The sequence below is a fragment of the Peromyscus eremicus genome, chromosome 4 (genome assembly GCF_949786415.1).
Source record: "Peromyscus eremicus chromosome 4, PerEre_H2_v1, whole genome shotgun sequence".
In the NCBI taxonomy this organism is placed as follows: domain Eukaryota; kingdom Metazoa; phylum Chordata; class Mammalia; order Rodentia; family Cricetidae; genus Peromyscus; species Peromyscus eremicus.
In genome coordinates this window covers 27,815,611-27,843,367 of record NC_081419.1, presented here as the reverse complement: position 1 = coordinate 27,843,367, position 27,757 = coordinate 27,815,611, and the positions used below count along the sequence as shown (strand labels likewise).

General features: G+C 39.8%; 1 long non-coding RNA gene across 1 annotated transcript; it reads left to right on the top strand.

The window, feature by feature from the left end:
• The first annotated feature begins 9 nt into the window (after positions 1-9).
• On the top strand, positions 10-24,385 carry LOC131908057 (uncharacterized). The gene is made up of 3 exons (XR_009378532.1): positions 10-149; positions 22,872-22,913; positions 24,296-24,385. It is a non-coding gene; the product is annotated as an uncharacterized LOC131908057 (long non-coding RNA).
• Positions 24,386-27,757: the final 3,372 nt, after the last annotated feature.

Sequence of the window (27,757 nt, the reverse complement as noted above, 5' to 3'; positions counted from 1 at the left end):
TAACAAAAGGATACTTTCTGCTGTAAAAATCCCAACAACATTGTAATTCTCAATCACGGGTGTATATTAGAGACTATGCTGTCATATATGACGACTCTGTTTGAAAAGGGACATATTTTAACCTCAACGACATTTTAGGATTTGGTAAGGTAAGGAAAGAGGACATAAAGGAGGGGATTGTTTCCTAATTAGGAACACAGCTGAGCTGAGACACTGCCAATGGCCAGAATTCAAGGCTCATTTTTACTACTATGATGAAACCTGGTGATAGGGTACTTCACTTCCAAATACAGGTTGACCACCAATAGATCCAAGAAAACCTTGCAATCATCTATTGGCTTTCCCCTACCATGGGAAATTGTCACTGGGCTTTTATGGGAAACCAGGGATGGCACTTTGTGTCTCCTATGAGGTTATGTTGATAAGATGTGTCTACTATGAAAGTACCATTTAAGTAAGAGTCACGCTAGACCCAATTAACAAAAATCTCTTTTGAGATTTACCCGAATCAATGGTTGACCTTCTCTAGGTGCAAACGCAGTTATCTTTGAAAGCATGAATAACACTGCATCACTCCCATGCTTAAAATATTGCAATTACCTTCCATTTTAGATAAATTAAATTAATAGTTCTTAATGTAGCCTACAATATCTGCCTTTTACATCTCTGATCTCAATTGGTACTGCATTCATTTCCCTGAAAATGCTCTTGTCGGGCCACATTAATCCCTTTTTATTCTTCATGAAAGCCAGGATCTTCTTTGACTTCAGGGATTTTGCTAGTTTTTTTTTTTTTTAACTTGATTGCTCTTTGCTCATCCATCTAGTATGTGTGCCCATGAGTCACCTCACCAGTGGGAAACAGAGTATGGTTAATTGCATGTGTCTCCTAAGATGTCCAGCAAGAGGTCTATGGTGATGTCTTGCTTTAGAAAAACAAGCTATTGGACCAGACCTTATGCTGAAGGGAGTGAAAACACAAAATCCTGCAGGAATTAGAAGGAAGAAAGACGGACAGTTTTGGACAACAGCTCTTAGGACTTGCACATACATCTTCTACTAGGAGAATCCCTCTACCCAGAAGGAGGAATATATACATTTTTGTTTCCATGCTCACAGTCTACTTAATGCTTTCTTCCACCAGTCCGAGCTAATGAACTCTTTCTTCATACTTCTGGCATTTATTTCTGTAATCTTAGCTCAGTACTCAATCATCTGTTTCCCAATCTACATGTAAATAAGAACAGAGACCACATTTTCTTTTCTTTTCTTCTCTATTGTGTTCTGAGCCTAACTTAGTACCTTTCAGTACACAGCAAATATACAACAAATACTTGCTGGAGGGCTCTCTTATAGCGTTTCATGCCTGTTTTTCTTCTGCCCAATGTGACTTGATATTCCTCTATATGTAATACATAAAGGCAAGAATTCATATCAATATATCTTCCAGCTGACTCATCATGGAGACATTCACATATTGGCAAGCACATCGTAATTGTTGGACTAAGCTGATTTGTTATATTAGAAGTGCTTATCCAGATGTAGTCCTTGGAATTAGGTGGAAAGGGTCTTTGAAGGCCCACCTCAGACCTCTTGCAACCATATTAGATCTCGTCTAATAAGCTTCTAGTCAATCCTGGTACACACTAAATTTGAGAGCCACCAGCTGTCAGCAAGCAAATCAAAGAAGGAAGCTGAGGACGGAGGGCGAAGGAACAAATAGGAAGCAGAACACGAAGACGGGTGGACTGATCACTGTTTCCAGTCAGCTCTGACCTCAGTTCCTAGTGTTGTGGTTGGGCCTCTGGCTTTTGCTTATTTAGCCACATTTTAAAATTCTTCTTCTTTTTAATCGTCAGTATTTCATTTTGTTAATGTATTTTTTCAGTGGCAATGTATTTATAGAGGAATAAACTCTTTAGTTAGGAAGCAAATTCCATGGGCACAATGAAGAACTTATTTTAGAAAGCTTTCTTAGAGAAGCATGGATAAGTACTCCATAACTTCTTTAAGTAAATGTTCATTACCACGTGGATGATCACACTGTTCAAGCACAGTCCTGACATTCTGTTTAGGAGAAATATGTAAGATCACCAGTGGTATAATTTACACAGGTTAATTAATAAAGTGTCACTTAGAGAAAGAGAGCTTAAGAAGCTTTCCTAGTTAGTGATTTGGATTTTGCAGTAGAAAGAGATCAAGCGTGTTCAGCATTACATACCTACAAGACTTTCTTACTCTGATGTCTACAGGGCAGTTCGCTTTTTTGAGTTGGATAATCATTCACTCACTGGGTATTTCAAACAGAAGCTCTTGGCCTCAACCTTCCCTTCTTGAGACTACTTTGGTTTATCTTCTTTCTGACTTCAGGCCCTCGCTGTAAGTGTGCCTGAAGATATCTGATTCATCTCTCTCTCTCTCTCTCTCTCTCTCTCTCTCTCTCTCTCTCTCTCTCTCTCTCTCTCTCTCTTATTTATCTATTGTTTGTTTGTTTCAAAATAGGGTTTCTTTGTGTAGCCCTGGTTGTCCTGGAACTCATTCTGTAGACTAGGCTGGCTTTGAACTCAGAGATCTGCCTGCCTTTGCCTCCTGAGTGCCAGGATTAAAGGCATGTGCCATCAATGCCCAACTTGATTCATTTTCTTAAGAGCACTGTTCTTCATCACGTAGACTGAATCTCTCTCCCATGCCCCCCGCCCCGTGTGTGTGTGTGTGTGTGTTTTGAAAGAAAGGAAGGAAGTAGATTCTGAACACATCATTTTTATGCATCAGTTGTTTTCCTCTGGGTGTGCTCCCCTTTTTGAAGACACTCAGGTAGGGACCACGACCGTTCTTAGTCTTCACTAATATGAAAGGGGTTTTGATGAACTAACTTTATCATGGTGAAATGAGCTTTTGGCAGTCTCCAGTAGGACAGATGGCAGTGTGCCTGGCAGGGTTGGCTGTTCTGAGATGAGGTTTCCATCGTCTCTTGTCTAGCCACAGAAGGTGTTTGGGAGCAGGGAAAGTAAAACTGAGTTTGATGTGGGCTCTTTGACTAGATATGTGCTAGTGGGAAATAGTCTTTTGGCATGGACCTCTGAAGTTCTCTGTGATAAACAAGCACCTCAATGAGTATTTGATAAGGAAAATATGAAACCTCAACAACTAGAGCAATGAAAATATTAAAACAGGAAACTAAAGTCTACACAGGGTTTGGAAAGTGTTTGCGTGTGATGATGAAATTTTATTATGGATCAGAACAGGGACATAATTTTAAGAAAACATGTGGATTCTATTGGGCAGGGAACACTGATTACTTAGGGGAATGAGCAAAGGTATATGAGTTTGTATTTCAGATGTGTGCTAATCAATTAAACACATGCAGCCATCGTGTGACGTGAGTCAGGGTTCCTCATTTCACATATGAGGAAGCAAGAGCAGAGAGGATAAATGACTTGCCATTCTGCCAACCAGAGACTCATCGCAGCGAAACTGTTAGTATTTCCAGTGAGGTTTCAAAGGATGACTTTAATTTCAAATTTAGCCTTGGTTCACACAAGGCCACAGAGATAAAGTTTCCAGGTCTCTGAAGTCACTTACTTGGTCCGGGCTAAAAGGTTGGTTATGGTCAGTAAGGGTCTACTTGGAAGGTATGAGGTTTTGAAGTGCTTTTCACGATGACTTAAATGAGCTCTCTTCTTGCTTTCCCACTGTAAATGCTCTATCCCTGAGTGCCACTCATGTGCTAGACAAAATAAAGGGCAAACTTTTTGGAAGTTTAATTAATTCAATGATCGGTAGTAAGGAAACTTGTTAGTTTGAAAGACCAACAGCCCAGTGTGATTCGTAGCAATAGAATATAAAAATACTCAAAGGAATGAATTTTAGATTTTGAAGCAGGGGAGTAGGAGGATGGTAGTGGTAATAACTGGCAATAAGGGAAAGAGCCACTGAGAGTAATCGTTCCAGATCCAAGATCTTTTCTCCTGTGTGATAGGAGTGTACAGTGAGCCCATGCACAGTGCAGCATCCCAGGCGTGTTAGAGAGAAGAGTAATGGGGAAACTGGCTATGTTTTGGAAGGCTGTATCAGTCCACAAAAATTAGAGAATGTGGGTGCAATTATTCAAGCAGACCCCAAAGGTAGAACACAGAGGGCATGGGTTCTACAGATGGTGTGATAGGTAGTTTCACATTTCAGCTTGCCTGGGCTGCCAAAGTATTGGATGCATTTTTGAGGGTGTTTCTGGATGTGCTGGGAAACTGAGGAAAGCAAATTGCTCTATCTAATGTGGGTGTTCTGTATCCAACCTAGTGAAGGTTAAAAAAAAAATCATAGACTATCTAACAGGTTCTCAAGTAACCGTCAATGCTTTGCATTGACTGTTTGAGCTGACATGGTCTATTTCAGACTTCAAACTAAAATTGAAATTTTGGGGGGGGGGTTTCAAGTTTGTCAGCTCTTAGACTTGAACTTATACCACTGACTCTCCTGGTTCTTTAGTTAGTTGGTGGCCATCTGAAAATCTTGGGACACCCCAGCCTCTATGATGATGTAGTCCAATTTCATACTCCACCCCCTTTCTAATATAGATGGAAACAATGTTTTATACAGCTGCTGACATTTTGAAGGATAAAATGCCATCTGAGAGCAATGGTGAGCAGTGGCAAGGAAAGAGGAAGGGGAAAGTCCAGTGTTAGGTTTGAGAAGGGCACACCTGAAAATGAGAAAGCTTAGGGAAGTAGGCAAAGGGGGATCTCAGTTGTGGCTTTATCTCAGAATCCGTAGATACAAGAGACCATCACTGTTGCATTTTGCTAATGTGAAGGGAACTAATTAATTAGAGACAAGGATGATTTTACAGTATTGGGAAATGTTGAATTTCCATGGAGAAGTTGTTAGGGTATTTCAGAATGAGTCAGAGGAACTAAATGTTTAGGGGTGCATAGTTTATAACATATGATTCATAGGGGGAATTTGATGTTCTAAAAATGTCATTGAAAAGTAGGTTTTCCTGGATTTTTTTTTTTAGTTCAGATTTGTCTTATTAGTAACATGGCTCTAAAATGAAGTGATTTGCTTAGGGGACTTGAATTATAAAAATTTGAATTTTTATAGATTAATTTTGTAGATTAATTTTAGTATGGAAAATTTTTATAATGATATTTCTTAAATTAATTTAGAGAATAAATCTCAGTGGGTATTGAATGGCTGGGTGAAGAGCTTAATGCTAAGTTCTAAAAGGGGTTCAGAAATGAATAAGTAACAATGTAGTCATAACCTCAAGTCCTACTTTCAATATGGATCACTACACCTAAAGATTGCTGTATTCTTCCTCTAACCTCTCTCTAGGAGTATAGCTTAACCAAGACATAATCAAGAATACAGAAAAAGGGATGGAGAGATGGCTCTGCAGTTAAGCATACTCATTGTTCTTCCAGAGGACCCAGGTTCCATGCCTAGCCCTGCCATGATGGCTCACAACCACCATCTGTACCTCAAAATTCCAGGGAATACAACAGACATATAAGGGGTGCACACACATACCTGCAGGCTAAACATTCATATACACATAGTAAAATAAGTAAATCTTCAGATACACAAATAATTGCTGTATAAAATGTTAAGATATTTATAAATATAAACTACGGGGCGGGGGGGGGGCATTGGTAATAGGCAGTCACTACTCCTTTATTTGGAATGATGTCCAGCTGAGTTACAGCACACTCATTGTATGCCTTTGTACTACTAACCATCAATAAAATAGTGGTTATGCAAATGACATAATCAATGTGGAAAAGAATATAAACTTATTAAACAAAGAGACTAGCATAGTAACAACTCATATTTATTTAGTAACTACTAAGTAATATATTTATGCCCTTTAATATTTTAATTCATTTAACCATTACAGTCCTAAGTGGTAGACATTATTATTATTTCCACTTGCAAATGAAAGAACTGAGACATAAAAAAAGCTACTGTCTAGGGTTAGACATCCTGGAATGAAGTAGAGCTAGGATGGATGTGCAGGTCATCAGGTCCCAGAGACACAATATAAGATTGTGTTATCATGTGATTAAAATCTCTAAGAAAGAAATCTATGCAAAGAGAGGATGCATTGATTTTAAAAAGTGAAAACTCTTCCTAATATAACCATCTTCCTTTAAGGCTATTATCTCCTATGATCTGCTGCTTAACTGCCCATCAAAATAAACATAATCTTGTTAGTCTGAAAGTATTGAATGGGTTGCATAGCTCCTTGGGGGAACCTGAGCACTGATTTTTCTGGCTTGGGATGGTTAATCTGCAATGGTATTAACTAAACTTCATCATTTGTTTTCTTTCTTGTGAATCTGGTTACACCCGACTGGAGACCTAGGGAGACAGTTGATATTAGCATAGATAGCTCTAAAATAAGACTTTGCAAGTCAGTATTTCCTTTGGAGGACTTGTTGGAGCCTAAATCTCAGGTTTACATGAGGCCACCTCTTTTCTCTTTTCTATTTTAACCGATTTATAGTTACGTCACTTCTCTTTCCCCCTCCTCCCTCAGGCCCTTCCCATGTGCCTCTCACTCCCTTTCAACTTTGATAGCTTCTGTTTCTTTGATTATTATTGTTATACACACAAACAAATACAAATATACAACTTGCTGGGTTGATTTAGTGTTCCTTGTGTCTATGATCTCAGGTTCATCCCTGGGAGAGACTTATTTTTCCTTTCTCAGCAGTCCTTAGTTGCATATAGTTCCATATCTAAGGGTGGGACTCAGGGTGAGATTCTCCCCTCAAATGTTAACATATCTGTTGGTATTGATATCATTCAGGTCTTGGTGAAGGAGTCAACTTGTTGAGGTATCATGAGTATAGCTTCTCTGTCATTTCTACAAAACACAATTTCACAGCAGACTTTCTGGTCCTCTGACTTTTTTTTTTTTTTTTAAACTATGGCCATGGAAGGTTTTTCGCTAGCTAGTTCTTACATCTTAAATTAACCCATTTCTATAAATCTATGCTTTGTCATGTGGCTTGTGACTTCCTCTGACTCTTACAATCTTTCTATCTCCTGTTTCTTGATATTGCCTGAGTGCAGGAATTGTGTTATAGATGTGCCCATTGGGGCTGGACTCTCTGCAATCAGATGGTTCTGCATATGAACAGTTGTGGCTTTCCGTAGTGGTCTATCTTCTGCAAAGAAAAATTTATTTGATACAGAGTGACAGCCACACTTGCCTGTGGGTATAAAAATAAGTTTTAAAATGAAAACTTCAAACCTCTCAAGAAAGCGTTTGGGGTAGACATTAGAAAAGGGAAAGACCTGTAATGTTTGTGGATTATAGAATTAATATTGTGAAAATGATATCCTGGAGCTGGAGTTACAGATGCTTGTAACTTCTGCATGGGTACAGGAAACTAAACTCAGCTCCCCTGGAAGATCAACAAGTGCTCTTAACTGCTGAGTCACCTCTCCAGCCCTGAGAAAGAACATATTATAACGGTATCTTTTGATGGCATTTGGTTACTTTTTAGTGCTCGCTAAATAATTTTTATCATTACCTCATCCGATCTTTACAAATATTACTTTTATTGTGGAGATAAGAAATAGAAGACAAGATCACTTAAACTGCAAAGCCAGAACTCAATCCCTATACTTCTTTTAACGATGTGATCAAGCTATGTATGTGTGTGTCTGTCTTCCAACCTATCCTTCCTTGCAACTAGAATTTCTACTTCATACTATATTGTGCATATGTCTTCAAGCAGACATGTGAATAGGACTCATTATTTTAATAGTCCGATGATAACTGTCACCATAAGGTTGCATTACAGTCTATTGACCCTGTCTATCATTGTAGACACATAAGTTGCTTAACATTTTTTGCCATTCCTAACAACACAATTGCAACAAACATCGTTGTTACACATGTCATTTGTACTGGTACTTTAATTTTTATGGGACTGATTCCCAGAAGCAGACCTGCTGAGTCAAAGGATATAAGCTTTTAAAATTTTAATGTCATGCCAGATTCCTCTCCCAAAGGCTGGATCAAAGGCATTCCCATTGATGATGAATGAAAGTGCCCAGTTGTCTCAGTACCTACCAGCACTACAAGTTTTCATTTGTAAATTTGTTCTACTCTCATATAGACAGCATTCTGACTTTAAGTCTCAGCCTCTGCTTTTCTGTCAAGATGTCTCAAACCACAGAGATCTGGAGTAAAAAGAATTTTTTAAATTATCCAAGGAGATAAATATTCACAATTTTATAAACTTTGGCTCTGATAAAAGGCTAGTTTTTGGCTTCAGCCACTGCTTTGCATACACATAAGATATCAATAAATAATAACCATTATGGCTGAACATTAGAGTTGATAGTATGATGCATTATGAGCAAGTCTCCTCATTAGCAGCCCTGTTATTTGGGTGTTTGCAGCAATTTAGTGTTCACAGTTAAGTTGAAACAAGAACCATTGTGTATGGAAGACTTTGTTAGCTCATTTACTCAGAACACACTTTGCATACAAGTGCACTTGGCTCACACCATATGGTGTAATGTCAGGACAAGAAAGTGAAAGAAAAAAGGCCTCTTTGACATGGGGGCATATTACCACATACCCAGATGATCATGAGGACAACATAGAGTGACCGATTCACCAAAGCTTCTGAAAGGATTCAGATTTTAATTTCCCTGAGTGACCCACACAATTTCTGGTTATGGAAATGGAAAAGCTCTTGTTCTACTCTATTTGTATATGTATGACTTCACTTGCTGATTTGTCAAGAATTGCAATGATGCTCTCCGGACCATCTCCTCAAGTAGAGTATTGGAATTCACTGGCTTCTAGTTATACCTCATAGCTCTGAAACATAGCACAGACCTGGGGATGTACAGTGCCAACCTTATGCATAGTATTTTTAGATTGCTGAAGTGAATGATGCAAGGATTGTTGCCAGTGTAGCTCTTATATTTATTTGGCTTTCTTTCTGACAACATTGGAGCTGGACTGGTGGGAGTGTGTTTGTATGTGTCAGAACATAAGACATGCAACAAGGAAGGGTAGGATAGCTAATTCATTAAGCCCCCAACACAATTTGTTGTATGACCTCACACAAGTTCCTTAACCACTCTGACCTCAGTTCTTTCATTTGTAAAACAAATTATAAAAGTACCTGTCATGTTCCAAATTTATAAGGATGAAGCTACTACATTAAACATATAGAGTAGTCCCCAGCATAGAGTACACCCTAAATAAATTGCAATACCACTAAAGATATGTTGATTCTTACTCAGCCCCTTAGAATAGTTCGCCAGGGGCCAATCAGATAAGCCTAGATAGAAATGAAGTCCCATATGACACACTCCCCCAGAGTGGCAACAGACTAGAGAGTTTGCTGTGACAATACTTTTTTTTCCTGGAGGCATATGGTATGATTTAATGTTGATGTAAGCTTATTCTTATTTTCTAGACTTGTGGTTTTGTTGTCGGTTGAAAGTACCCTATGATGTGAAAGGACACAAATAAACTGACACTTCTCATGGGGAAGAAGACATAAGTGTCTGTCACTGAGGTTAATGAGCGTGTTAGCAGACACACCACTGCTTGGAAAATTTTGGTTATTACCAGATAAGTGTCCTAGGAGCTAGTAGAGAAATTGACATTTTGCCATGGCAACAACTTGGGCTGCTTACAGCTTATGCTTTAAATAGCTCTAGAGATGATATGGTTTGAGATTAAAAGGCCAAGCAGAGCGTGTGCTTATATATGCTCAATTCATGCCTTGCAGACAATGACTAGGACATTTTTCTATTCCATTCCCACCTAGGTGCTGTTATTTGTTTCCATGACACTGGCTCTGGGACGGCACTGAGCACATTCAGTCATTACAAGTGATGGACTAGATAGTAATTGATGTGTGCTATGAAACTCACATCTGGGCCTTCCACCAACTGAGAGCAAGTTTGATTTGATCTGGCAAAAGGAGTTTTAAAGCATTTGGTTTTTAAATTACAGTGATTTATAGCAAAGTACCTCTTACGATGACTATCAGCTGGTAGCAGGTTGAGTTCCCGGAAAAGGCGCTTTCATTACCCTGATTCCTCCAAATGGCAATGCCCTAGTGTTCTCATTCTCAACATGCCTCCTGGGGCACCATCTTCCACACCAGGATGTAGAGCAGTGGGCTACAAATTGTTTGGGGTTATTGGACATTGCTTAGATTGCCAAAACTGTAAGAATGAAGCACTTTATTCCACAAAGTTAGGATTTTTTAAACTTTATGAATTTATGTGAACAAGAATATATTATTTTCTTTTGATTCAAAGTACATAGACTTTCCTGTACAAAAACTGTTAGGACCTTAAATTTCTCATTCCTACACCCTACTTTCTGTCGTATTATTTCCCTAGTGTATAACGTAAAAGCATCGACTATCCCCCCCTTCTCCCAACTTCTCCTTTCCTACAAAGACTCACAGATACTGATGTCTTTTATTCTTGTTGATCTCAACTTAGTATGATTAAGTTTCTGTCTTTATTATTATTAAAGATTATTACATTATCTTTTCTAACAGTTTTTACATTTTTAAAATTTTCTGGTTGGAAAAGAAAAGAATTATTTTTTCCTTCTTAAAGGAATTTTTAAGCATCACTGAGCAAGAAAAGTGTTCCTAGAGTCTTGGGGTATCAGTGTTGCCCTTGGAGATCTGAAGGAACCATCAGTACCAACTTTCCTTGCACTGTCCGGTGATTGCTGGAAGCCCGTGGTAGGGAGGGTAGAGCCAGGGAGGGCATTTTGTTGGCGTCAACCAAACACCGTTTTCTGTGTAGGATCTTGCAGTAGTGCCTAGTATCTCTACAGTCTGCTATGTGTTTGAACACTGGGCATCTTGCTCAATAGTGATTGTGATTCGCCAAGTTCTAGGCAAGGCCTGAGGGTGTACACTTTTGAAAGTGTGGGTGTGAACATTTTGTGATGTTTATGCGGCTGGTCCTCAAGCCACATTTCCTGACTGGCAAGGGTCTGGAAGGTTCTGGTCTCCAGATGTTGCTGTTCCTCTTTCCTTTTGTCATATTTTCCTTTGCCTGAGATAAAATGTGTGTAAACACACACTTTGGACTGTTTAATGGTGTAATTATTAATATCTTATAATAGACCATGAAATAATCTAAAGTAAATTATGTATTTCAGTTTGTAATATTGAGTACCCACAAATGTGCTGGGTGTTTTCCTACTCATTGGACACATAAAGGTAAATAATACAAACAAAATTCTAAGTCTCACAAAGTCCCAATCCACTTTGAAAGAAGAATGCATGTGTAGAGGAAATACATAATGATAAAAATAAGAAGTTTATACTAGATAGAGATAAGTACTAGTTAGGCCAGGGTAAGAGGTAGTGGGTGGGTTGGGTGAGTAGTAGTGATGGGTGAGTAAAGGGTGGTGGGGTTGTGGGTGTGGTTGAGGGGTAATAAGAGGTGAGTAAGGGGTAGTAGTGGGATGGGTGAGGGGTTGTGAGGGGTGGGTATGCAGTAGGGATAAGGTGGTTAAGGGGTAGTGAGGGTTGGGTGGGGGTAGTGAAGAGTAGTTGAGGAGTAGTGAGAGGCAATAAGGGGTAGTGGTGGGATGGTTGAGGGGTAGTGATAGGATGATGTGGCAGTTTGAATAAGAATGGCCTCCACTGGCCCATATGTAAGGTCCCCAGTTGGTGAAATTGTTTGGGAAGAATTAGGAGGCATGGTCTTGCTGGAGGAGTTACGTCACTGGGTTTTTAAAACTCATGCCATTCCCAGTTAGCCCTCTCTCTCTCTGCCTCATGCTTGGGGATAAGGATGTAAGCTCTCAGCTAATACTCAAACTCCATACCTGCCTGTCTGATGCCGTGTTTTCTGCTAGAATGGTCATGGGCTCACCCTTTGAAACTGTAAGAAGCCCCCAATAAACTCTTCCTTCTATAAGTTGCCTTGGCCATGGTGTCTGCACAGCAATGGGAAGATAACTAAGAGAGGTGGTTGAGAGTGCTCTGAAAATAATATCCTGATTGACAACTCATCCCTTTCCTAAAATCTATGAAGTAATTCAAATGATTATATTTGTTATTAAACAAACCAATAATTAATTCAAGCACAAAAATGCAATGAAAAATTTATTGAGTGAAAACAGAGAGATCTAATTTCTCAGAACCAAATAATTTGAGCTTGTAAATGGAGCACTCACTGAATAGCATGTTTCTCTTCGAACAAACACTCAACCACCTGAGTAAGATGTTCATTCTGCTAAGACACCAGTTAAAATGGTGTCCACAGACACAGATAAGTATCCCAGAGCATCAGCATCCTCTGAAAAGAATTAACAGATGCCAAGCAAGGTATAAACAACATCAAGAACCTGTCTATCCACATGCCTTACCTGTCACTGATCAGAGCATCTAGTATGGGCTCTGGTATTCTCAACCAACTAGACCTCTTCATTTATACATGAGTATCGTGAAATAAAATGGATGGCAACTTGCTGGCTGCAGCTCTGGGAAGGTAGGAGACCTGGGTCCAGGAGAGCAGGCACTTTAAATAAGCACCTTCCCGATGTTGACAACAGTGCTTCCAACAGCATTGAATCGAGTTTTGAAACAGTGTTCTTAAGATATTTAAGGGACAGGATCAAATGGTGATAGTAATTCAGAACCATCTTCTCCCCTGTGAATAGAGAGATGTGGGATCCAATAGTGAAGATTCCTCCAGCACTTGTGTTCCTGGATGCTGGGACGCAGAAAATAAGTAAACACCAACAGTGACACCAGACAGGCATCTCTCAAATATGCCTGGTAATTGGACAGGATAGCTGGTCCTCACACTAGGCACTTCTTCAGAGAAAAGCAGCTAGCCCTACAAGGTGCACTTTGGAAAGACTTATGAATAAGTCTCCCATTGAAAAGAGAGTGTTAAATTTGTTAATACTCTCAAAATTAGTAAGTCAAGAATGTCTATTTTTATTTCTTAGAAAGGAATTGAGGGCTGGACGGTAGTGGCACATGCCTTTAAACTCAGCACTTGGGAGGCAAAAGCAGGCGGATCTCTGTGAGTTCAAGGCCAGCCTGGGCTACAGAGTGAGTTCCAGGAAAGACGCAAAGCTACACAGAGAAACCCTGTCTCGGAAAAAAAAAAAAACAAAAAACAAAACAAAAAAAAAAATAGAAAGAAAGAAAGAACTGACTACTCTCAGCTCTCAGTGGTCTCTGTATGAGGCAAGTTTGTTGAATAGTGGGGTCATAGAAACACCTGAGAAATTCTGAGGTTTCTTAGCCCTTTGGGTGTCTTCTAACTCTTGCAAACACCACAGGTCAGAAGCACCTATCTGGGCCATTTGTCTTCTTTGTGCAAGTTGATTTTGGCTTGGTTTAGAACTTCAGTCTGTACTTATACTGCTCTGTGGACTTTCAGTGAGGGAACTTGGGCAGGTTGCTGTTTGCTCATTTTTGGAGTATGTAATATTCAACAAAGAAAATAGATGTAGTGAGAATACTTTTTTCTGTTGCCTGTTGCTTAAGGCTTGTAATTTTTAATGCCTGCTAAGACCAGAAAACCTCCATTATCATCACTGGTCATTTTGGAATCATCACGTAAGTTGTACCAATGGAAAATAAAAATCAGATTTTTGCCAATAGATGCATTCAGGGTAAAGACAGATTTCTTCAAATGTAGCAAATCGTTGGTTCATTTACTAACCATATTTGTTTCAAGTATTTGCAATTGCCAAACAAACACTGAGAATATATATTTTTTTTAACATTTTTTGCAAAACCACCACTCTGAGGCATATCATGCATTTTTAATTTATGTTTGTGTTCCTGACATTTTTTCTTGTAGTTTTGGAATGATCCTTTCAGTTAGTCCTGGGTTCCTTGTACTACTATTCCAAGAACATTTTCCATTTAAATGTATAGAATTTATTGTTAATGCCTTTTTTGGTGGGGGGGGCAGACACATAAATGAAATATAGCATCTAACAGTTATTTCAGAGATTGTTTTGGCTCATTCATTAAATATACTCAAGTCCTCAGTTTCCCCTATTCTGCCCATAACTTCTTGGGTTGGCTTCTGACCCCAGCTTTGATGAAAATTATAGGTTAGAGGAGGTTTACAGCAAGAGCTCTCTTGGAGAATGGTACACTCCTGGAGAATGGCTTAGATTGTTGTATGTTCAGACATTCTGAAATCTAGAAGAATCAAAGTCCTAAATTTGTCCTCCCACTCCCTGTCTTCCCACGGAGGGTCCTTCCTTGCTTCAGAGCCCCCAAGTAAACAAGCTTGATCTGAAAGATGACAGGCTCCAGCCTTTGAAGTTATTTTACCTTTATGCAGAAAAAGTTATTCAAAACTCAACTTCTAATTAAAGTCTTCATCCTCTCTCAAGCAGAACAGATCAAAGGCACAAGTGTGGGGATCCTGCCCATCACAGCTTCCTGAGTTTTCAGCAGAAACCGCCATGTTTAGTCAGTGAATTTAAATAATGCAAAATACTGTGGCTGGGTATCAAACCTATATACAGGGAATTTTGGCTTCCAAAAATATATGTTGGGTTTGCGTTACCTTTACGTACAAATCTTCGTCATTTGTTGTATTTTGTTAGGGTCAGTGCTCATGGTATTTAGAATATTAACTTTCTTTTTTTTCCTAAACAAAGAGAGTATCTGAAGACAGTCTCCTTGTGGAAAGCTGCCTGTTGCTTGAGCTGATTTTATTCCATTGGAAACTGAAATTTTGTAAAGCAATTATCAAGAGTGTGAAGGATTTTGGATCAGCAAGTAGGCAGGGTTCAGAAATGAAGTTTCCACCCTGTGGGGTAAATCTCTCTGAAGCTTTGGGGTAGCAGAGCAAGCTTTTGCAAATCCATGCACACTGGAAACTGAGTCTTCCTCAGATGCCACAAGGAGCCGCATGACTTCCTGGCAGCAGCTGAAAAATAAAGAGCATAAAGCATTGTTAGATGACTTTGCCTCAGGCCATCAAATAAAAATGGCACATGCCATTAGCCTTATTGAGAGGGGATTTTAAATAACTTTCTTCAAAATTATGCTCTCTTTTGATTTTTTTTTTTTTTTGTGGTTCCTCTTATTTGTCTCTTATTTCTTGAGGGCTGTAATGACTAGGGTGGAGGTATACCCAAGAGCTCCTCCTTCTTACAACCTGACATGAGTTCTCTATAATCCAGTTTTCTTTGATATTGGATGCTTTCCAAGCCTTGAATTAATTCTGCTATCAAAAATATCACACACACACACACACACACACACACACACACACACACAGACATTGACATACACAGACCCCAAAAACTGTAAATCAAAACGAATCAAAAGATAGTCCTCTTAAAAGAGCAAAGAACTCAAATATGGTTGTGTGCTGTAAAGCATAAGCCTAAGTAAGGATTCTGTCTGAAAAAAGACAACTCTGCTGGTGCTATGTGTCCTGCGGTGGCTTCTTACGGGGTTCTTTTGATGGTCATCCTAGCTTCCATTCATGCCCCGCCTTCTATAACCTCTGATAATATATAATTCAGGCTTCAGGGGAGAAAGACAAGGCATGCCTTCTCAGGAAGGGAGGCATGTGGATAGTCAGAAGGTAAAAGTGATCAGAGGGCAGTAGGGCCTGCAGACTCTCATTATACGGAGGTTGGAGGGGTACAATAAAAAGTTCAAATTCAGCAGAGCTAAATGACACACATTATTATCTTAGGTGGTTGATAAGAGGCATTGGAATGTAAGCACTATTAGCCGAGGAGGGTATCTGTTCCTCTCTGAGACTCGCTGAGGAGTGAAGATCATACCCACTTCAAGCATGGAGGTCTTTAAAGCAAGCAAACCTCTAAGGATCCAGGCGTGTTGTAATGATTTTTCTGCCACGTTCCACAGGTCGGCTTTCTTGCTGGAAACAGGATGATTTTACTACTGCAAGCAAACAGCATGAAATGAAACTGAAACCCAAATCAAGACAAATTATGCCATTTCGCCATGTTTTTCACAGCCATCCTCTTAAGCATTGACCTTTGAAGAGGAGCAAAGTGGGAATGTTAAATTTTTCTGCAATACAGAACTCGTAGTATACTAAGCTTTAGGACGGAGCCTCAGCAAGTCCTGACTAGAACAAAGCCATAGCATAGCTTCCAGTCAAGCGTAGTTACATATTTCATCTAGATGTTTCAAGAATGAAAACAGAGAACTTTTAAGAAACCTCAAGCCCGATTCCCCACCTAATTCGTCAAGTATAAATTTAGTGTATAGAACAAAAGCATCCAAATAGACTCATTTGATTATATGGCTTTTCTGTCTAGGAATTATGGAAACAGGATGTTTTATTTGATCTTGGGATATAATATTACTGAAAGTTTTTGCTAAGGTTAATAAAAAGGAAATTCAATAGATACATTAAAATGTCTGAAATAGGCTTCGAGAATTAGAATACTGAGATCATTGCATTGAGAGCTTGCAAGTCGGAATTCTGGCGCCACTGAGCAGTGTGGGTGTATGTGTGTGCATACCTGTGTATGAGTGTGTGTCTGTGTATATGTGTGTGTGTCTGTGCTGGGGAAGTTCTCGGAAAAGAGATTTCCTTGGCTCAATGTGTTAGAGCATGTTGCTTTGGAGAAACACTTTTAAGTGACATTTAAATTCTTCTATTAATTCAGGTTGGTATAAAAATGATAATTTTTTTTTAGAGACCATTTACCATCATTCTCATCAATATTTAACCATTGGGAAGCAGGGGAGGCCTATTAGGTTATCTCAAGGACTGTTTAAAAATCTGTGATAATTTGAATAAAAATTCAGTCGGAGAAAACTCGGGGAACCTGTCTGTCTAGAAAGCTTTCTTTTTCTCCCCCCTGTCTTCTTTCTCCCCTCCCTTCTTCAAATTCTCCTGATTTCTAAGCCCAGGGCAAGTTTAATTATAATTAGTTAATGTTAGTTAATTAGGTAATGTTCATATAGTGCTTTGAAGATGAAAAGTGTTTTAGAAATGCTAAGTGCTATCATTATTAATATCAGCAATGGGGGAAAATTAAGCATGCTGAACACTTTTAGAAACTGCAGAATTTGAATGTGAAGTGGTTGGTGTCACGTGACTCAGCAGTTCCACCATCATAGTTCCTGTTGGAATGTGACACAGCCTTTTGTCCTCATTATTGAATGTCCGGCGTTCCCTTCCCCTGTCATATGCTGTCACTACCTAGAGAGGTGAACAGGTGAAATCTCATGCTAAACATGTACACCCACACATCACACATTTGCACGCAGATAGATCTGGCTTTCAGCGTGTAGCCCCACTTAAGATATTCCATGGGTTCTTTGTGTCTCAAATAAAAACAGTAGAGAAGTAATAACAGCAAAAAGAACTCTCATTGGATTATCTAATTTATCTAAGATAAACCTGGCAAATAAAAATAGACACTCTTACACACACGCGGAATTCTCCTAGCTGTAATTAAGATGCAAACTTTCAGCGTATGGCTCCTAAGCTTTAGAAATGAGTGGCTGTCCTGGCCACTTACCGAACACAGCGTTTACAGGTCATGCTGTATTGGGCGGTACTTCGACAGCTCCTTAGGAGTTGTGCTGAAGAAACTGGGTCAATAGAATTTCTGACTTACAGGCAAGGAAAGGGGGCCCTGGCCAGAGTTAAGTTCAGGTACAGGTGAGGGCTGCTTTTTGGAGAAGAATGATAATTGGAGACTCTGCCTTCCTCTCCCATTTTCCAAATAGGATTACCTTCCTCTCCATTCAATTGCAATGAGGCTTATAATGAAAAACAGGTTACAGCTTCTGATCTTGGAATGAAATAAGTCAATTTATGGTGGTGCAGAGCAAAGGGGCAGAAGGAGATTGGAGATGAATGTTGTCTCTTGCGATGGACTTCTCCAAAGGAAGCAAAGACTATGTTGGGTGACCCAGGCTTGGGCAAAGATACATAGAAAACTCTGGCTTCAAGATTCCTTTCTTCTTTGTTTAGATGATCAATTTCATGCTGTCTTTCCGTCATGTAAATTGTTTAGGTAGGAGAAATACCAGGGAAGTGGCATAGAAGTATCTTGGAATTGAGTTAAATTGTTCCCAAGGGTCCAAATTGGTTTCTTGCTGTTTGGTGGAGTAATTTGTGCATCACACCGAAGGGCTAATAATGAACACTTCACTTTGGCACTTGGAAACAGACACATTCAGATCATGTTAATCAAACATAATTAACTTTCAAGGAAGGAGGCTGGGAGAGCAGGCCAAAACAAATACACTGAAATAGAATAGGGATGAATATGAAGTCCATGCAGTTAAAAAATGTACACACATAGAATTACTATTCAGTTTATAAAAACCAAACAAATGAAAACAAAGCAAGACAAAAACGTCCACCTAAATTTAGCCGCTCTGTTGACTAAAAGCTTCATCTGCATGCAGTGATGTGACCTGCATACAGAGCAGGCAGTCCCCTGACTACCTTAGGGCCTTTGGCCAGTACCAAGGCAGAGGGAGGGAGGGAGAGCTCGCTCCCCTGGCCTAAGGAAACCGCATCCTATGGATGAAGGTTTTTCTGAGCTTGGAATTTTAAGAAGGATTTAGATTCTTATGAGGAATGGTTAGACTGTGGGGGACTTAGTCTAGTTGAGGGAAGATTCGAGACATGCAATGAATATTTTAAATTAAAAAATTAAATATTAAAAGTCTCTAATGACTGCAAAGAGATTAGCTCAGAATGACTAAAGCCCCAAAAGGAATGCTCTGGTTCTGGACTTTAGAGTCTGTGTATTTGGACCTACCCTTTCTCAAAACTCTCTTATCAGAAACTCCTGCCTCCATGCTGGGTTGGCTCACTGGCTCCCAAAGCCACCAGCTAGGACCTGGGAGCTCTTCTTTCAATGTGTTTATCTTTATTGCCAAATGAGTCGTTCTAAGTCCTGCCCGATGGTTTTCCACTCTTGCTGCACTTTCGAATTTCCCAGGGAGTCTTTAAAGTACTATGCCTTGGCTCTGCGTCCTGGGGCTCTAATCGAATTGGTCTGGGGTAAGACCCAGGCGTCAGCATTTTTTTAAAGCTCTCCAGGTGATTTTAATGAACCCAGACCACCAATTTAGTCTCAATTTGGCCTTGATGATCCATTTCTCAATTTCTCTTGTTCCTCTGGCCTCCTGCTGGGACATTTACTTGTAATTAATATAATGTCTGATTTAATTCATTCAATGAGAAGCAACCATCAGCTCTGTGTTATTAATCACATCTAAGTGTGCACATACCTGATTTTTTTTTCAGTTGAATTTCAAATCCTTTGGCTATGTTTGGCATTCCCTATTCCTTGCCTGCAAGATTGTACATGTGTAAGGTTTATTTTTTAATTATTATTAGGAACAAGTAAGTATTTCTTGTTTCGTTGGCAAATAAATTATGGATTTTGATGCTGATATTAAATGTAAGAAATTCACTATATCCAATAATTTAAACATGGTAGCTCAGCTAAATTACTGAGGAAATATGAGTGCTTTCTTGGGTGCATTTGTTCTTGCAGTAGCTATAATTATAGGAGCTTGCCAAAGGTGCCACCTGAAAGAAATATAGTAACATATGGCTGAACCTGGGAGTGGCTTAGCAGGACAACTTCAGGTTGGTGGGGGTTGATAGTGTCATAGCATACGCATTTAACTCTTTCTAGCTAATGAGAATAGTTTTACTTTCTTCATTGCCTGAGAGGTCACGCTTATTGGAATTATTGGACAGAATGTCATTAAAGCCTTGCAGGTGGATGTGTGCAAGCCAGAACAAAATTCATGTCCCAAGAAACAAGACGGAGTAACTAAACTGTTAGTGAATTCCAGGACCACCTAATAATAAGACTTGGTATTAATATAGCATCTTGCTCGGAGGAGCTCAAAGCATTTTATAGGCTATGAAAGTTAATCAAGTTGGGGATTTTTCAACCATTGTGGGAGCGAGATCCAGGCCTACAGACCTCCAAGCTGTCAAGCTGGCTTTCCTTATTTACACATGTGTACCCTGTTAATGTGGAGACTTCAAAAAGACTCAGGCTCTTTGGCCTTGGCGACATTGCACTATAAAGTGGACTTAAATTATTCCTGGCTAGTTGGCATAAGGAGTCAAACAATGTTTAAAACATTTTAACAAAGAAAACTGTATTAAAAAAAAGTAGAAAGAAAATTATATGCAGCTGTCTGGCATTAGTTTGTCACCATTGTTGCTGAAACACACCAATCCCCATGCTTCCCCCCCCCCCCCCAGTTAGTTATTGCAGGAATACTTGTAGGGAGGAAGAGTTAGCTTGGCTTTTCTTTATTTATTGACTTTTCTTGTTTTTCTTTGTTCTAAGCATCTATATTTCTTTCTTTGTAAAAATTATTTTATGTTTATGAGTTTTGCTTGCACGTATGCATGTGTGCCGTGTACATACCTGGTGCCTGTGAAGGCCAGAAGAGGGCATCAGCATAGAATCCCCTGAAACTGGAATTATAGATGGTTATGAGCTGCCTTGTGGATGCTGGGAACTGAACTTGCTTTTGAATTTGCTGAACAGATGCTGGGTCCTCTGAAAGAGTAGCAACTGTTTTTAACCATCATGCCATCTCTCCAGCCATATATAATCATTGTATATATATCCATTATACATGTAACCATTAAATAATAAAATATATAATCACTGAGAAATAAAATGGACTGAAAACAAGAAAATCTAGGCAGGGTTTTCTTGATCATAAAAAGGTTAAGCAGCTAACTAACAATAACAATTTTGCTACAATAATGCTAAATGGACCTTGATTATTTTCATAGCAATGAGAGTATCATTTTATGGAGGTGATTATACAGTAAGAGACTTCAAACAAGAGCAAGAAATGCACCCTTGTGGAGATAGAAGTTTAGAATTTGAGTTACTAATAAGAATCAAGTGAACAACCCATGTCATCAAAGATGTATGAGCTAAATCTTCAATTCTGGCTTGTGGGATGTTTCTTTCTTTGCTCAGGAAGTTCTTTCTTGCCAGTTGATTGATTGTTTACTGTGGAATTAGGTTTTTGTCTAGGCAACCACTTCTCATTTTCTGTGGACTAGGGACTTTAATTGTATTGCATATAGCAAAGATTTTGTTAATTTTTTAAAAAATTTATCTTATGTGCAGCCATGCATGTATGTGTGCACCATGAGTGTACAGTGCCCCCAGAGGCCAGGAAATGGTGTTGAATCTCCTAGACTGGAGTTACAGTTGCCATGTGGGTGCTGGAAACTGAACCTAAGTCCTCTACAAGAGCAGTGAGTGGTCTCAGCTGCTGAGCCGTCTCTCCAACCTCTTGTCTACCTTCCAAAGAAAGAAGTAGATGGAGCTGACTTTGGAGGTCTGCAATGCAGTGAATCTTAAAATAAAAATCACACTATCTACTTCCCATTTAAACACACCTTGTCTTTTCAAGTACATGTAGTGACAATTACTGCACTCACTAAACATATTGTTTTGTTTTGTTTTTTGTTTCTAAGAAGTAGAGGTTTCCATGTGCAAGGAGTGACTTTGGTGATTCAAGATGATTTTAGATGGGGCTGAGACCCTAAATTTTACAAAACTTAATTCTATAGAAAGGTATTCTTTTTTTTCCCCCTCCAGGTTACCGGTGTTCTGTTCAGAAAGTTTTTTACATACCCTAGTGTCTTGAAGAATGTTTTCTTCTAGAAATTTCAATGTTTCGTGTTTTATTTATTTTTTTTAAATTTTGATTGTATTGAAAATAGTTTTTTTCCACACAATATATTCTAGTTATGATTTCACTTCCCCCTGCTCCTCTTAGTTTCTCTCCACTTCCTCTCTCATCCAGATCCAGCCCTTTCTATCTCTTTGTAGAAAACAAACAGACATCTGAAGGATAATGATAAAATAAAATATGATGAAAGAAAAGCAAACAAATTGGAATTGGACAAAACAAACAGAAGGAAAGGGGCCAAAGGAAAAGCATAAAAACACATAGATGCAAGTTATACACAATTGTACCCGCAGGAAACCCATGAAAATACAAAACTGGAATTTATAGTATATATGCAAAAGATCTGTAAGATGAAGGGGGAAAGGCCCTTATACAGCATTATGAGACAGAGAACCTCCAAAGATGTCCTTGAGTTCATTTTCTGTTGACCATCTACTTCTGGGCATGGAGCCTACCTTAAGATCAGCTGGTTTCCCCAGTGAGACTCTATCTTAGTTAGGGTTTCTATTGTTGTGACAAAACACCATGACCAAAAGCAAGTTGTGGAGGAAGGGTTCATTTCAGCTTACACTTCTACATTGCTGTTCATCATCAAAGAAAATCAGGACAGGAACTCGAACAGGGCAGGACCCTGCAGGCAGGAAATGATACAGATGCCGTGGAGGGGTGCTGCTTTACTGGCTTGCTTTCCAAGGCTTGCTCAGCCTGCTTTCTTATAGAACCTAGGACCACCAGGGATGGCCCTACCCACCATGGGCTGGGCCCTCCCTCATTGATCACTAATTGAGAAAATGCCTTATAGCTGGATCTCAAGGAGGCATTTCCTCAACTGAGGCTTCTTCCTCTCTGATGACGCTAGTTTGTGTCAAGTTGACACACAAAACCACGCAGTACAAACACCCTTGAAGAAAACAAACTTTTTCATTTGCAAGTGGTTAGCAATTGGAGATAGCTTCTGGGTTAGGGATCTGGGCATGTGCCCATTTCTTTCAGATATGGACCCCATGTAGTGCAGACCCATGCAGGCCCTGCATATGCTGCCTCAGTATCTATGAGCTCTTATGTGTGTCGGTCTTGTTGTGTTTAGAAAGCCTTGTGTCCTTGGTGTCCTCCATCCTCTCTGACTCTTACCCTTTTTCTGCCTCCTCTTCCACAGGGTTCCCTGAGCCATGAGGGAAGGAATTTGATGGAGACAAAGGTATTCTACTTCTAATTCGCTGTCCATATTTTTTTCCAGTTGTGTAGAGGAGACAGGCTTAGCTGGTTACTAGTATGACTTTATTGTTTAGCTGTAGTTATAAATGATCCTTGTTATCTAATTGGTAAAGTTTTTGTAGGTAAGAAAATGTGACTATTTATAGAAAAAGCAAACAATAGCATGGATGTGTGAATGTTTAAAAAGTTGATGAATTACTATTTGGGTTTATTCTTTAATTTATTGCCTTTACTTCCTTATTTATTAATTGAAGTTGCATACTATCTCATGCAAGTCTGATACCTTATTACTCCTGGATTAGATGTCATTTACGAATATCAAAACCATTGTTTTTTTCTATTCTACTTATAACAACCTGGTCTATCATTGGAAGAATCAGAGAAGTATTCCTTCTTTTTCTGGGGTTCAGATGAGAAACTCTGATGGAGAAACATTTTTGAAGTTGTTTGTTAGTACACACCATTTGTGTTTAGGTCAATCATCCACGTGTAGAAGGGACAAAACACCATCACCAAGAAGTGAAAGAGAAAATATTGGAGGGTGGTGAGAAGTAAGTGGATAGCAATGGTTGGGAGAAAAAGTAAAGGAGGAGTCCTCAGCAAGGGGTTGAGGCAGACAGAGCACAAGGCACTGAGCCACAGTGGATTGCTTTACCTCCTTGAGGACTCTAAAGCTACATTTGAGTATACTGAAATACAGGTAGATTTATATTCTGAAACATTTAGTTTCAGGGTCCCCATGGTTTCAAACAGGAAGCAGATCTGAGTTCAGTTCCACCTTGGTGACCCTGGGCAAGTCATGTAACTATGCTTAGCATCTTTAAAATGCAATCATGTATTCTTGCATGTGGGGTCATCTACTGGAGCGTGATCAACCACTGATTGGACTCAAGGACATGAAGTTGTGAGTGTGTGGGAGGGGTGATATTGAAGGATCCAAGAGGAGTTACATGGGGGAGTAAGGGCTGAAAATGATCAAAACACAATGTATGCATTATAAATTCTCCAAGAAATGAAAATATTACAGTAAAAATGAAACCATACCATTGGCATTCCAGGGCTGGTTGTTTGAAGTAAATGATACTTGGTTGTTATGGGAAAACAGCATTATAGCATGACTAACAAGTGGGATGCGATCACCAATTCCAAAACAAAGTGGGACAATTGGCCTTTTAAACAAACAAACAAGTAACCTAAGGGAATGTGGGCTTATCTGTCTTTCTCTTCAGAATACGACCCCTTCCCTGAGCAGCTCCCCGGGTTTCACATTGCTGTGGCTCTTTCCCTGGCTGCAAAGCACCCAGGCTGCTGCAGCAATGAGTTCACCATTCCAGGCTCTGAAATCTGCTTCTGCCTACCATCTAGGAGAGTGGACCAAAGCCCTAAGCCAAGATGGGGTGGGGTCCCCACACAGCTACTATGATACATCTGTGTATAAGGGGATGGATGTAAAGGTAAGCCACAGAAGTAAGTTCTTTCCTGGGCTGAACCCTAGCACCATTATTTCAGGCATTCCTCCTGACTGGTTTTTGCTTCCACCACAGGACAACTCCTTTTCAGGTATACAGCTCCTTGTGCTAAAAGCTCTCCCTTATGGCCAGCCGGTCCTCCAGCTCTAGTCTCAGTCTCAGGGAAGCAGCTATTTAGGCCTTGTACAAAAGCAAATTAGCATCATTACCTTTCCCTGGTGTGTTTGCAGTTTGAAGTTTTTATTGCCAGCTTTGGAGCTCTGCCCCTATTAAAGAGATTACAGAAGATTCTGGAATTTTCTGGAAAAGGGTTCAGATGGGCAGAATTTTATAGACGAAATTCTGAAAGAGATTTAACTTCCACCCTGAGAACCCATGGACTCTCTTACTCTATCCTCAGACCTTGAGGCTGATGCCTCCATGCATTCCCTCCCTGCTCATCAAACCCTGTTCTGTGCAAGGAGCTTTTTGTTATTGGTTGGCTTCCGAACTTAGTTTGGGAAAAACAACTATGTCTGGTGTACATTAGGCCCTTAATTCCTGTTGAATGGTATTGTTAGAAGGTGGTGTCCTTCTTGGGGTTTGCTGCTGCTCCCCAACATCTCCAGGCCTTCAAGGATTCATAGTTCATAGTTCAAAGCCTGCTCAGTTCCATGAGGTGCTGTATTCTGTCATTATCTATTATATATCCAAGTATAGATTACAAAAAAGAATAGAGGAGAGACCAAGTGGCTTTCAGACATTTTCTTTGGACAGTTTAAGAATTTGGCAAGCTTTGTTCATGTGTCTGGCCTTTTGGAGGCCAGGCCTAATAGCTTTTAGGACAAAGTGTGAAACGCTGCCTCTTTCAACAGGGCTACATGGTAGAAGGGCCCCTTGAGAGTTCCTATTGCAGTCTGCTAGCATTTCATTTTGATGTTATTGCTGCTGTTCTGAGTTTTAAATATTTTAATGAAAAATTTTATTGTATTTAGCCTGGCTTTTAGCAAAGGCTGCAGTTTTAAACATTCTAATAAATGAGTGGGAGACATGAATAAAGAGAATTAAGAATGGGACACAGCTAGCTCACGTAGATGATCATGTAGATTGTAGAACATGATAGAGCCTGATGTTTCTGAAGAGGAAACTCACAAGCAGGTGATAGAGGCATGAGCGACGCTCCTTTTCTCAGAGCTGGAACAACCACAAAATTGCTGCCCATTCCCAGCTAGCATGGTATTTGATTGCCTCTTTTCAAGTAAATGATTTTTGCTATAGTTGTAATAGACATTCTGTGTTTCAGAATTCTGCCTGGTTATACAATATGCAAGGAAAATGAAGAAAATAATGACTAACCTAGACAGTCTGGCCTTCTTTATATATCTTCTCCCTCCTGCAAATAAGTGGTGGGGTCCCAATCATAAATGGTAGTCACTTATACCTTATGGAAGCAGGCTTAAAGTTTCAGGACCTGTGTATAAACTTCTCCAGTGGGCAGTGACATTCATTTTGTGAAATAGTGCACTATGTCATCCCACCTCTGGTTCTGAAGATTTATGGCCTTTCCATAAAATAAACAAACAACAACAAAGCTTATGTCTAGCTTGGTAGTTTGTTTTAAATACTTTTTCCTTTTGCTATGGTGGCAAAGCAGAGGTAGAGGGAAGTAGGCAGACAAGGAAAGGGAGAGCAGGCTTCCTGAGAAGGCTGCTTCTTGTTCCCAGAAAACATTATGAGGAAAGATGGTGGGAAGAAATAGGGTCAGGTATCTAGACAGGGCCAGGAGCAGGGGAAACCCAGGAGCCCTGTAAAATACCCAAGCCAGCATCTGCTAACAGACTTCTGGACTCAGGCTTCTCCCTTCCTGAATGTATAAAGCTCTTGCTTTCCCTTTCTCCACAGCTTGGTCTTCTGTCTTTCCCAGTTCATGCTAGGGAATGAGCTCAGCAATCCCTTAGACAACCGCCCACACCCGGTTATAGTGGTCTCTCTCTCTCTGTCTCTCTCTCTCTGTCTCTCTGTCTCTGTCTCTCTCTCTGTCTCTGCCTCTGTCTCTCTCTGTCTCTCTGTCTCTCTCTCTCTCTCCCATCCTCTGCTCCTAAACATTGAGAGACAAAATGAATAGTAATTCTGACCCATCATGATATTGATCACTTTTCTGTTTGTCCTTAGATGGATTCCTGGCCTTTTTCTTGCCAGAAAGGTATAGGCAAGAAATATGAGGAACAGAAGACGTGAAAGACTGTCTGTTTGGTTCCTCTCTATCTCAGGTTTCATCTCCTGCAATGTCTCTGGTTTTCAAATATGTCCTGTATTGATGATCATCCTTATATTCTGTACATTCTGTAACTTGGCTTGCTTAGATCCAGCTGGATTTGGGATCTGGTACTATCCTTCCAGACCCTCTTCCTGTTTGTTTTAAAAGAAACCCCAACACATTATTTTCTGGTTATGCATATTACATGACCATTATGGAAAAAACAAGTGGAAACAACATAAAACTATAAAAAGAAAAGTATTGAATTACGAGAAACCCACCATCCAGCAATAGCCATAATCAACATATTAGTGTACTTCCTTCCTGTGTGTCTCTGCTATGAATAACTATAAGCTGGGAATGCTTTTGGAAACATCTACTTGCTGCTATTAGTGGCTTCTTGGCGATGATTTGCAGATGAGCTTCTGTGATAAGAGCAAATGCTATCAGAATATCAGTCCAGTTCCCAAGATGATGATCATGAAGGTCAAGATACAGCAAACCATGGACATGGGCCCCTTCTCTATAAACTATGCACCCCCCTAAAACAACCAACCAACCAACCAGTCAAACTACAGTTTTCTTAAAGGCCATCTCCAGAATAAATACCTTTAGAAGTCTTTAGTTTTCTGTGATAGTAGATAGATAATGACCAGCTTCAAAGTGTGTGTGTGTGTGTGTGTGTGTGTGTGTGTGTGTGTGTGTGTGTGCCTGCATGTGTGTACTTCCCAAAAGAAAGCAAACTTCAGGGCAACTTAAGGAGGTCTACTGTAGTCAGAAGTTTTCCTGTGTCCGGTCTCACAGCCCCATGGTCCCAAGTAAACACAGAGAGGCTTATAGTCCTTATAAACTGTATGGCCAATGGCCCAGGCTTCTTGTTAGCTCGCTCCTATAATTTAACTCAACCCATTCCCATTTATCTATATGTTGCCATGTGGCTGTAGCATTACTGGTCTGCTAGCATCTTGCTGTTCCTTGGGTGGTCACCTGGTGTTTCCCCTGACTCTACCTTTCATTTTCTTGTATCTTTGCTTGGATTTCCCACCTGCCTCTAAGCTGCCCTGCCATAGGCAAAAGCAGCTTTATTTATTAGCCAATGGGAACAACACATATTTACAGCAT